This window comes from Apium graveolens, chromosome 5, assembly GCF_009905375.1.
Source record: "Apium graveolens cultivar Ventura chromosome 5, ASM990537v1, whole genome shotgun sequence".
NCBI classification, from domain to species: Eukaryota; Viridiplantae; Streptophyta; class Magnoliopsida; order Apiales; family Apiaceae; genus Apium; species Apium graveolens.
Genome location: NC_133651.1, coordinates 214,698,741 through 214,712,254, shown reverse-complemented (window position 1 = coordinate 214,712,254; position 13,514 = coordinate 214,698,741).

Below are 13,514 nucleotides of genomic sequence, written 5' to 3'. Positions count from 1 at the left end.
ATCAAACCCTTCTCTGCAATCATCGGCAATAACTCACCATCTCTCCCTGATGGCAAAAATCCCCTCTCCTTCAGAATCGGCTTAGTCAGAAACCTAACATACTCCTCCTCAGCTGCCCTATCCACCAATCGGGACCTCGCAGCAGTACCCCTTGAAGAATCAGTAGTCGGAATAGTGCTGCTGCTATCGATAGTTCAAGATCTCTTTGGGGCCATTGAAACTGAGAATAAGAGTTGTAAAGTTGTGTTTTGTGTGTAGGAAAGGGTTTGTAAGTTGAAAGTATATGAGAGTGTATATGGAGAGGTTGTGTGTATATATAGGGTAAAATTAGGGTTGGAATTATATTAGGAGTGGGGTTTGTGGTTGATTTGAAGAAGAAAATCATTGGTAATGGGGTTGTAGTACTGTGGAATTGTTTTTGTATTTTTTTTTATTTTTTTATAAGCTGAAACGAATTTTCAAAAATTTGGGCCACAGGCGGTCGCCTGGAACCAGCAGGCGGGCGCCTGCCAGCAAGCGGCCGCCTGAAAGGTTCCTGGAAAAAAAAATCAGCCATTTTTTTTTGATTTTATTTTGGGTTTTTAAATAGAGTACTAAATTCTAAGGGTTCCTATGGTCTCATATCTTGGGTTGCCTCCCAAGAAGCGCTTCTTTTACGTCATTAGTTTGACGTATAGTAGTTCGATCAAGTTGACAATAACACGGCACTAACCACTTCCCGGTTTGCCGTATCCCCATAATAGTGCTTCAATCTCTGACCATTTACTTTGAATTCTTGGCCCAGATCGTTCTCAAAAATCTTCACCGCTCCGTGTGAAAACACAGTTTTGACGAGAAATGGTCCAGACCACCTTGATTTCAACTTTCCAGGCAAAAGTCGGAGACGAGAGTTGAGTAGAAGAACTTGTTGCCCCGACACAAATAACTTAGGAGATAATTTCCTATCGTGCCACCTCTTTACTTTTTCCTTGTACATTTTGTTGTTCTCATACGCTTGAAGTCAAAATTCATTTAACTGAAGCATTCGCTTCTCTCCAGCTGCATCTAGTTCAAGGTTCAACTTCTTCAATGCCCAATAAGCCTTATGCTCAAGCTCCGCAGGTAAATGACATCCCTTACCATAGACAAGTTGAAACGGGGACATCCCAAGTGGAGTCTTGTATGTTGTTCTATAAGCCCAAACAGCTTCATCGAGCTTCAAAGACCAATCTTTCCTTGACGGACAAACAAATTTCTCTAGAATGCGCTTGATATCTCTATTAGACACTCCAGCTTGACCATTAGTTTCGGATGATAGGCAGTAGCGATGCGATGATTCACATTGTAGCACTGCATCATAGAAGTGAACTTACGATTGCAGAAATGCGACCCCTCATCACTTATGATAACTCGTGGCGTTCCAAACCTTGTGAATATCTGCTTATGAAGAAAGCTCAGCACTACCCTTGCATCATTCATCGGTAGAGCCTTGACTTCTACCCATTTCGAGACATAATCGACTGCCAGCAAGATGTACTGATTATTGCAGGACGAGATAAATGGTCACATGAAATTGATTTCCCAAACATCGAAGACCTCAACTTCAAGCATCACATTTAAAGGCATCTCATCCTTTCTAGTAAGATTCCCAACTCTTTGGCGATCACACCTTAAAATGAACTGATGTGCATCCTTAAACAACGTAGGCCAGAAAAAGCTGCTTGAAGAATACGAGCTGCTATCTTTTCACCACCATAATGTCCACCATAAACTGTGGAATGACAGTCTCGTAATATCCCCTCTGTCTCACAGAATGGGATACATCTCCTGATGATCTGGTCAGCTCCTTGTCTAAACAAATATGGTTCATCCCACATATACCACTTCACCTCATGCAGAAACTTCTTCTTTTGAGCCGCATTCATATTAGGAGGCATTATATTGCTAACAAGGTAGTTCACAATGTCTGCGAACCATGGCTGTTCCTCTTGAACTGCGAACAACTGCTCATCCGAAAAAGATTCGTTGATCAATGTCTTATCATGTGAAGTAGAATCGGGATTCTCCAATCTAGAGAGATGGTCAGCTACTTGATTTTCAGTACCTTTTTGATCCTTGATCTCTAATTTAAATTCCTGTAGCAAGAGTACCCAACAAATAAGTCTAGGCTTCGAATCCTTCTTTAAGACCAGCTAGCGAATGACAGCATGATCAGTAAATACTGTCACCTTTGTCCCAAGTAGATAAGATCGAAATTTTTCGAAACCAAAAACTATAGCCAAGAGCTCCTTCTCAGTAGTGGTGTAGTTCATTTGAGCTCCATTTAGTGTCTTACTAGCATAGTAGACCACATGGAAGATATTATTCTTGCACTGCCCAAGAACTGCTCCCACTGCATAATCACTTGCATCGCACATCATTTCAAAAGGTTCTATCCAATCAGGTGTCATAATAACTGGTGCAGTTATTAAACTCTTCTTGAGAGTCTCGAATGCTGCCAAACATTCATCATCAAATTTGAAAGGCACATCTTTCTCGAGCAAGTTGCACAACGACTTAGATAACTTAGAGAAGTCTTTGATGAAATGTCGATAAAAACCTGCATGACCAAGAAAACTACGGATTCCTTTAACAGAAATAGGTGGCGGAAGATTTTCAATGACTCCCACCTTGGCTTTATCCACCTCAAGGCCCTTACTAGAGACCTTATGCTCAAGAATGATGCCTTGTTGCACCATGAAGTGACATTTTCCCAATTGAGCACCAAATTAGTTTCCACACACCTTTTTAGCACCGAACGGAGATTATTCAAACATTCATCAAATGAATGTCCAAAGACGGAGAAGTCGTCCATGAAAACTTCGACATTATTTCCAATCATATCAGAGAATATAGCCATCATGCATCTCTGAAAAGTGGCAGGTGCATCACATAAGCCAAAAGAAACTCTGCGAAAAGCAAATATGCCAAATGGACAAGTGAAAGTAGTTTTTTCTTGATCTTCTGGTGCAATACAAATCTGATTGTAACCCGAATAGCCATCCAGAAGACAATAATACTCATGACCATCCAACCTGTTAAACATCTGATCAATAAATAGAAGAGGGAAGTGATCCTTCCTCGTGGCTTTATTCAACTTTCTGTAATCCATGCATATCCTCCATCCTGTGACTGTTCGAGTGGGGATGAGCTCGTTTTTCTTATTTGCTACCACAGTAATACCTCCTTTCTTAGGTACATATTGCACGGGGCTCACCCAAGAACTGTCAAAAATAGGATATATGATTCCTGCATCCAGCCACTTTAGAATTTCCTTCTTCACCACTTCTTTCATGATAGGATTAAGTCTTTGATACTGCTCAACAGTCGGCTTGCTACCTTCCTCTAGCAGAATTTTATGCATGCAGTACGAAGGGATGATCCCTTTTATATCTGCTATAGTCCATTTGATGGCCGATTTGAATTCTCTTAATATCCTCAAAAGCTTGTCCTCATCACTACCTGAAAGGTCAGATGCAATAATAACAGGCAAAGTAGATGCATCACCTAAAAAAACATACCTCAAGTGTTCAGGCAATGGTTTAAGCTCCAAAGTAGGTGCTTTCTCAATAGATGGTTTGAGCTTTCCCTCAGCATTCTTGAGATCAGTATTACTAAGAGATTCAAGTGGCATGTCTAGCTTTTGCTTCCAAGGAGAATCATTTAAATATTGTAGTTGCTCATTGCCTTCCTCATCTTCACTGTCAAATTCCCCCAATAAGGCTTTTTCTAAGGCATCATACCTTAACATATGATCAAGTTCTGAAGTTACTACAACATCAATCAAATCCACCTTGAAGCACTCCTCATCTTCTGTAGGGAATTACATTGCATTGAATACATTGAATGTTATATCCTGATCTTGCACCCGCATAGTAAGTTCACCTTTTTGCACATCTATCAAGGTACGGCTTGTAGCCAAGAAAGGTCTTCCCAAGATTATGGGAATCTTCTTATCTTCCTCGAAATCCAGAATGACAAATTCTGTAGGAAAGATGAGCTTATCGATCTTTACTAACACGTCCTCCACGATGCCTCGTGGGTATGTAATAGAACGATCAGCCAATTGTAGAGACATGTAGGTGGGCTTTGGATCAGGCAAATTCAGCTTTTTGAAGATAGACAACGGCATCAGATTGATGCTTGCTCCCAAATCACAAAGGCACTTGTCGAATGCTAACTTTCCAATGGTGCAAGGAATGGTGAAGCTACCTAGATCTTTAAGCTTTGGAGGTAATTTTTGTTGCAGCACAACACTGCACTCTTCCATTAGAGCAACGATATCAAGATCATCCAGTTTCACCTTCCTTGAAAGAATACCTTTCATGAATTTCGCATAACTAGGCATTTGCTCCAGAGCCTCAGCGAAAGGTATGTTGATGTGTGTTAGTCCCTAACAATGAAATAAGAATTATAGAATGGGGGTTGAATGGAATTCTTGAACCTTTTTCACAAATTATAAAATGTTCTATCTTAATAATATTTAAGTGTTTGATTTGCAAAGTGCGGAATAAGAAATTAGTAAAATCAAAACACAAGTAATTAAAAACACAGGTCTTTAAAAACTTTCTGGTGGATTTGAATGTATCCACCAGAGATATATATTATATCAAGAGAACTCTGTATAGCAAGTTAGCTCACAGCTGCTTACAAATATGAACAACTAAGTTTACAGAGAAATGCTAAGGATGCAGCTTACAGTTGTTTCTCTGAGATAATGTTCTTGCTTGTTGTCTTTCTATTTGCTACTTCATGGTTTATATATCACCAAGATTACAAAGTATAAGAAGGGATAATAAAACAAAACCTATCAAGTCTAATACTATGCTACTTCATTACTCTATTCCAGCATCTTTGAATATCTTCATAATAGCATGGAAATGGCAATGCTTCTTTGTTCTCTAAAACCCAGTTGAATAGGCTTTCACATTCCTTTTGCATACACCCGATGCATGTGACTGTGTTGTCACTGTCAAAAGATGTTTGAATTGATTATCCGTCGGGTACATGATCATCCGTCGGGTTGCCTTGTTGATCATCCGTCGAGTGGCATTGTTGTTTATCCGTCGGGTAGCTATCTGGCACTTGACTTCATTTCATTTATGCAGGATTACAAGATATCATCTATGTACAATTAATCAACATATTCTACATATCTAATTAAAGTCAACATGACTTGAGTTCTACTACAGAATCTAAACAAGGTGTAAGCAGAAATGTGCTACAAACTCATTATTACACAAGCTACTCACTCGATGGATACTAAATCATTATCCGTCGGGTCTATATTGAGTCATCCGTCGGGACTATATTCCTTATCCGTCGAGTGCTACATTTTTCACTAAGTAAAATCTACTAAGGTGTTTTGTTAATGAAATCATCAAGTTCACAACATATTCACAACAATCTCCCCCAATTTATGTCTACTGGAATTGTAGCCATAAATTAAGAGAAACTTGATGATAACAAAACACCCTAAAAGTACAACTTTAAAAGTAAGTAGATAAAACTGTAAAGTGCTTCAAATAACAAAATACACAAAGATTAGCTCACAGTCATTTTCAAGGTGCTCCTCTAGCCTGAGCAGATCAATCTAATTCCTTAAAGGTCTGGATCTCTTTCGAAGCTTTTTGTTGTTTTCTTCTATCTGATTTTGGAGCTCTCTGTGGAATTCCGGTTCATCAGATTCTGAGAGATTTAGCTTTTCTTGCATTTCCAAAAGAGTCTCATTGCTAGAGATGCTCAATTGGTCTTCTAATCTGAAAATCTTCTAACTTCTTTGTCATCCATGAACTCCATCAGCCAGTAGGGCCTTAGATGCACTCTTCTCCCTGTGTAAGGAATAGTTAGAGTCTTTGGAAGTGCATCTTTAGCTCTAATACTCCTCAGTTCTTCAATCTTCTTTAAAACAAGTCTTCTTGCAGTTACATTGAATCCAAAGTTCTTCTTGAATGATGAATAAACCTTTATCAGCAGATATTGGCTTTCTTGAAGGATCCTGTGAAGTGGCCATTGAATCTCCTTTCCTCCCTTGTACTTGAAAACTAACCTTTCAGGTAGATTCCTGTAGGCATCAATCCCTCTAACTTCTTCCAGTTCATCTAGATAGAGGTTTAGATCAGAGAATTCTTTGATGTCACATAAGTACATGTAATCTCCCTTGTTGACTTTGGATTGAGCTTTGATTAGAGATTTGGATTTGAGAGGGGACAACTTCACTTTCTTGACTGCTCTTGACTTTCTTCTCTTTGGCTTGTTAAGGATTGGCAAATTGAAGTCAGGAATTGGTAGACTTTTCCGGTCTATTGGTTCATCCTTAGGCACAATAGGTTCACCATGAATGTTCCTGTAAGGATCCACCACCTTAATGTCTTCAAATACCACTGAGGGTTTTGATGCTTGAGTTGCAGTTGGAATAGATTCCTTGGGAAACTGATCCTCCAATTCCTTACCAACAAAGTTCAATTTCCTTTTGGTTCTTTTGGCCAATTCCTTGTATCTTTGAGATTTCTTCTGTTGTGGTTCAAATTGCTTCTTTGGATCTTGAGATTCAGTGATGTCAGATGGCTGAGCAGGAATTTGTTGTGTTGGTTTCACAGCTTGTAGCTTGGCCAAGATAGCAGCTTGCTCTTTCTTTTGTTTAGCCTTTTTAGCATCTAGAGCAGCTTGCTTCTTTTCTTGCTTCAATCTTGCCTTTTCTTCTCTCTTTGCTTCAGCAAATTGAGGATGTCCAGCCACCGCACAAATTTCTTTACCATTCCTGAAAACTTTAGAAATTCTCCTTTTCAAAGCTGAATCAGCTGGATCCTTGTAGAAGGCAATAGATCTTGACAACAGTTTCTTCTCATCAGGCTTTAGTGTCTCATACACTGTATCCAAAGGGTTTTTTAGTGATAATTTTGGATAGTTCACCCTTGGCTTCAAAAGTACTTCAGCCTTTGGAGATTTGATGCAGGATGGTTGTCCTCTTTCCAGATAGTTCATGCTCATTTCATTCACAGAGATTTTCCTGACTTGATAGTGATGAATGGCTGACTTTTCTGGCTTCTTTTCTAGCCCAAACTTCTTTTGAATATCCTCATCAATTTTCTCCCAGTTGATTGGCTTCAACTGCTCCTTTTCAGCTGCTCTTATATTGGTTGCTGCTTCATTTATCAGATCAATGATGTCCTTAGCTGGTGGCTTCGAGATAGTAATTGTAGGCACAATTACTTTGCTAACTTGAATGTTGTGCACTTTTTGCTCCCACCACTCATAGAACTCTCTATCTCCCCCTTTTTATTATCATCAAGATGAGTGGAGGAGGAGGTTTGTGCAGCCACCAGTTTCTGAAGCAAGTCTGTCTGTTGAGCTTGGTGTAGATGAATTGCTGTAAGAGATGCTTCCATTGCTGTCATTCTTGTATCCAAGGAATCTATCTTTGTGGAAAGATCAAAATTTTTCCTGAGCTGTCTCTTAATGTCAAGCATTGTAGCTTCTAGAAGTTTAGAGTCTATCTTGTCAGAAATGGCCTTTTTCATTTCATCAATATCACCTTTGATAGTATTGACATCTCGAGCATGTTGAAAACCTTGGATTTATTATAGTTGCAGAGAAGCAAGATGTGCTTGAAGGAGCTTTTTGGTGTTGGCATTTGTGATGGTTTGAAGAGTAGAATTTTTCTGATTTATGAGTTGAATCAGGGTTGTATTAAAGTAGTGTTCATCATAGTGCTTTGAAAATGCCCAAGATGGCATGCCTGATCTTGAACTAGAACCTACTTCTCCCCCTACGTCTAATGGCTCTTCTTCACTATCTCCACCTTCACCTCCAAAGAATTCTTCTGAACCACCAGTCTCATAATCAACATCACCAGCTGTAGAGGGTAAAGCTGTGATGGCATCCTTAGCTCTTAGCACTGACTGTGTGGTGTGCACCAAGTTGAGCATCCTTTCTACATTGTCATTTCCCTGTTCAGCTAGAAGTTGATATGCCGGAATAGGGTGAGTAAATGTCTCAGCATCAAGGGAGGTAGAATCTATAACAACTTGAAGTTGCTGAGATAGTCCCTCCCTGTCCGCATCCTGGACATTCATTAACTCACTTGTAATGACATCCATCCTTATATCTCCTGTACCTGAATTTCTCTTATTATCTCTCATTTATTGCATCAAGGTCTCACCTTGGCTCTCCACCCTCACACCCTCACCTTCACCATCTAAGGTGGGACTCCTCACACTCTCTTTTTCCAATCCTGAAGAACTGGATTGCATATTTGCACTCTTTTCCTCTCCTTTTTCCTGGGAGTAACCCAGACTCTCACTCATAACACTCTCTTCCCTCAATCCTAGGAGTGATTATACTACCACTAAGTCTTCTGCACTTGAGAGAATTGATGAAATTTGAAGCTATGCAGAGACACTCGACAGATAAGGGATATCCGTCGGGTTAGCAGTTTGACTATCCGACGGATAACTGCTGTTAAGCTTATCCGTCGGGATATAATCACTACTCAACGGATGAACAATATCCATCGAGAGAGTAGGAATAAATGAGTTTGGAGTGGAAACTATTGTGGACTCTGTGCAGATTGATGAGAATTTTGGCACAGATGTCTCAACAGTTCCTGAAAGAATTGGCAAGTGAGCCAACAAATCATCCAAAAGATGATGCTCACTTGCACTAGATTTTGACTTCCCCAACAGAGTTAAAGAAGGGGAATCAAGAGTTGATGTGTTGATCATATCCACATCCAGAGAGTTTGTGGGAGAATTCGGTGTTTGAGGTGCTTCTATAACTAAAGATTTTGGCTGTGACTCTACATTTATTGGAGCCACATCAAACTGACTTTGAAAAGGTGCAGTGACTGTGTCTTTAGCACCAGTTTGCACAGTGTGTGAACCCTGTGCATCCCCAAGGGTTTTTGGTTTCTTCTTTCTAGTATAGGTTTGGGGTGAGCTTGTGTCCCTTACCCTTTTGGCCTGTGCTCTTGGCTGAGAGCTTTGTTCAATAGTCACATCATTTTGGGAGGATGCAACTAGTAATGAGCTTATTTCCTTATCAAGCACTGCAGTCTGTTGGGAAACTGCAGTGTGGCTAGACTGGGAAACACTCACCTCTCCAACCTTATCCTTAGGGTTTCTTTTATGTTCACCCTGTCCCTCACTTACCTTACCCACCTTCACACTCCCCTCTTTATATTTGGTGGATTTTGCAACTGGCATTTTTTTAGATATGCCAGAGGGGGCTATCTTTGACTTGGATTTAGAAATTTTGTATTTGGTAGCTTGGGCAGGCAACTGTTGGGTCATTGACACAGTTGCCATAACTACACTAGAATGCAAAGAAATTTGTGAGGTTGGAAGAGTAGAGACAAATGAAATTACCTCACTTACCTGAGGTGCTTCCATTACAGGGAAATAGAAGAGTGGCACCTCTTTGTGATGGTTTGCCCTGTTCAAATCTGCAATAATTCTTCTCTCTTGAACCCAACAATCTAATTTGTTGGTTGAGTTCTCAAGCACAATATCCTCAGAGAGGTGGTTATCAATCATCATTAAAAATCTAGCATAATAAACATTTTTACCCCTTTTATTTAACTCTCCTAACTTAAATCCCAACTCAAACAAAACAAGATCACTAAAGTTAAAGTACTTATCAGTTACAAGCATGTAAAGCATGTTAATCATAGAGATATTGACAGAATCAAAATTACTGATTTTACCAGAGAATACCTTAGTAACTACATCACATAGATAACTCCATTCCTTCCTAAGACCCAACCTCCTAATTTCACTTAACTTAGAAGTAGAGAGTGCGTAGTTCATGGAGTTAAGCATGTTAATAATGTCAGTGTCTGTGTGTGGTGAAGTTACAGTATTATCAAGAATTTTGAAACATGTTTTAACAACATCACTATTAATACAGAATTCCTTACCTTTAATAGTGAGTGTGATGGTCTTATCAGTTGAGTTGTACACAGCAGTTGACCACATTTCTTCAACAACCTCACAGAAGATGGTGGATGATTCTAGCATGGCATAGTTGAATTTGCAGTTCTTCACAAAATCCATCATTTTGTGGTAGTCACCAGACGGTTGAATCCCTTGTTTACTAGAGCCGTGAAGTTGTTCTTCTCATAGATAAATCCAGTTTGTGACATGATCTTGACGACTGGTGCCATTGTTAGAGAGTGGAAATTGCAGAGATAGAGATGATAATTGCTTTTGAGAAAGAGATAATTTAGAGAAGATGATTTGAGAATGATAAAAAAAGTAATGAAAATGAATTATGCTTTTATACTATCTCAAAAATAACTGTCAAAAATAATAAAGTAAAATAAAGTAACCAATAAGAATTGCCCAAAATAGCCGTTTAAAAATAAACTGTAAAAATTCCTTCAATTATCGGTCGTGTTATATTTGCAAACTGTAAGTATACTCGATGGATAATGTTCAGCGAATCAACGGCTAAATATAAGACAATTCGACGGATGAGGATAAATCAGTTATCCGTCGAGTCATAAAATATTCCAGAAAAGTAATTGATTTTATTAACAAAATGTATATCGACGGATGATCAAACTCGATGGATAGTGATCATCCGTCGAGATGTAAAATTTCACTTAGCCAAAATTTCATCCATGACCGAAAAATCAATTAAATTTCTGGCTGCATTACAACTTGCAAACAATCTATAAAGATTCAAGAGTAATTTAGCATACCCAACTCACTTACCAACTTTGAAAAGGTGGATTCATCCAGTGGGTTGATAAATATATCTGCAAGCTGCTTTTCACTTGGAACAAAATGTAGTTCCACAGTACCATTCATTACATGTTCCCATATGAAGTGGTACTTAATGTCTATGTGCTTTGTCCTTGAATGCTGTACTGGATTTTCAGTGATGGCAATTGCACTTGTGTTATCACAGAAAATGGGAATCCTTTCAACTTGCAAACCATAGTCTAGCAATTGATTTTTCATCCACAATATCTATGCACAGCAACTGCCAGCATCAATATATTCAGCTTCAGCTGTAGAAGTAGAAACTGGATTTTGCTTTTTACTGAACCAGGACACAAGCTTATTTCCTAGAAATTGACAGGTTCCTGTTGTACTTTTTCTATCAATTCTATAACCTGCATAATCTGCATCTGAATAATCAGTTAGATCAAAACCAGAATCTCTAGGGTACCAAATGCCAAGTTTTGGTGTTCCCTTGAGATATCTGAAAATTCTCTTAATAGCTACTAAGTGAGATTCTCTAGGATCAGCCTGAAATCTAGCACACAAACATGTAGCAAATATTATATCTGGCCTACTAGCTGTTAAGTACAGAATTGAGCCAATCATGCCTCTATAACTTGAAATATCCACAGACTTTTCAGTAGTGTTTAATTCAAGTTTAGTTGCAGTGGCCATGGGAGTTCTTGTAGATGTGCAATCCATTATATCAAACTTCTTTAAAAGATCATAAATGTATTTAGTTTGACTAATGAATATTCCATCACTAACTTGCTTAACTTGAAAACCAAGAAAGTAAGTTAGTTCTCCCATCATACTCATTTCATACTTACTTTGCATCAATTTGGCAAACTTTTTGCAATGTTTTTCATCTGTAGAGCCAATAATAATGTCATCTACATAAATTTGAACAAGTATACTAGAGCCATTAACATTTATAAAGAAAAGAGTTTTGTCTACAGTACCTCTAGTGAAGTGATTCTCTAAAAGAAACTTTGATAAAGTGTCATACCAGGCTCTAGGAGCTTGCTTCAGTCCATAAAGTGCTTTCAAAAGATAATAAACATATTCTGGAAAATTCGAATCTTCAAAACCAGGAGGCTGACTGACATAGACTTCCTCCTCCAAATCTCCATTCAGAAAGGCACTTTTGACATCCATTTGATAGACTTTGAAATTGGCATGGGCTGCATAGGCTAAGAAGATTCTGATGGCTTCAAGTCTTGCAACAGGAGCAAATGTTTCATCAAAATCTATTCTTTCTTGTTGACAATAGCCCTTATCAACCAATCTAGCTTTATTCCTGACTACTACGCCATTTTCATCCATCTTGTTTCTGAATACCCATTTGGTGTCTATTGGATTCTTTCCTTTAGGCTTGAACACCAGCTTCAATACCTTATTCCTCTCAAATTGGTTTAGCTCCTCATGCATAGCTAAAATCCAATCAGGATCCAACAAAGCTTCTTCTACCTTCTTTGGTTCTTCCTTAGAAAGAAAGCTGCTGTATAGACATTCTTCTTGAGTTGCCCTCCTTGTTTGAACTCTAGAGGATACATCACCAATAATGAGTTCAAAAGGATGATCCTTTGTCCATTTCTTTTGTTGAGGTAGATTAGCTCTAGATGAAGAGGCCTCATTGTTGTCTTGATGTGTGATTGAGTTTAGATTATTAGAAACTCCCCCTGAGTTAATGGATCTTTGATTTGAGAAAGGGGAACTTTCTGTAAGTGATCTATTCTGACCTCCAGCTTCTTTTGATGACCCGACGGATGGTGAATTTTGAGTACCGACGGATGAAGCTGGTTGTTTCCCGACGAATAAAGCATATTGTCTCCCGACCGATGAAGCATTATGCAACTCGACAGATGTTGAATTTTGTGCTTCATTGCTAATGGATTTTTCTGCATTATCCTTTGATACTGTTTCTTGATCACTTTCATCATCACTGTCATCACTAACCATCTCCGTATTGTCAAATTTGAGGCTCTCATGGTAATCTCCATCTTGCAGTCCTTCAATCTTTTTATCATCAAACACAACATGTATTGATTCCACAACAATGTTGTTTCTTAGATTGGACTCTATATGCTTTACCAACAGTATATCCAACAAAAATTCCTTCATCTGCTTTAGCATCAAACTTCCCATTCTGATCAGTTTAATTTCTCAAGATATAACATTTGCAGCCAAAGACATGAAGAAAATTTAGAGTTGGCTTATTGTTCTTGAACAATTGATAGGGAGTCATGCATTTTGCTTGATTAACCAGAGAAATATTCTGAGTGTAGGATGCAGTATTTACAGCTTCAGCCCAGAAATATGTTGGTAACTTAGACTCTTCAAGCATTGTCCTTGCAGCTTCAATACGTGATCTATTCTTCCTTTATACTACTCCATTTTGTTGTGGAGTTCTTGCTGCTGAAAACTCATGCAAAATCCCATTTTCTTCACAAAATGCTCTCATGACAGAATTCTTGAACTCAGTTCCATTGTCACTCCTGATTCTTCTTACTTTGAAATCAGGATGATTATTGACTTTCCTTATGTGATTGATGATGATTTCACTAGCCTCATCTTTAGATTTTAGGAAATATATCCAAGAGAACTTTGAGAAATCATCTACAATTACTAGACAAAATCTTTTTCTTGAGATGGACAACACATTGATTGGTCCAAACAAATCCATGTATAGCAGTTGCAAAGGTTCTTCAATTGTTGAATCAAGCTTCTTTCTGAATGATGCTTTGATCTGCTTTCCTTTTTGGCAGG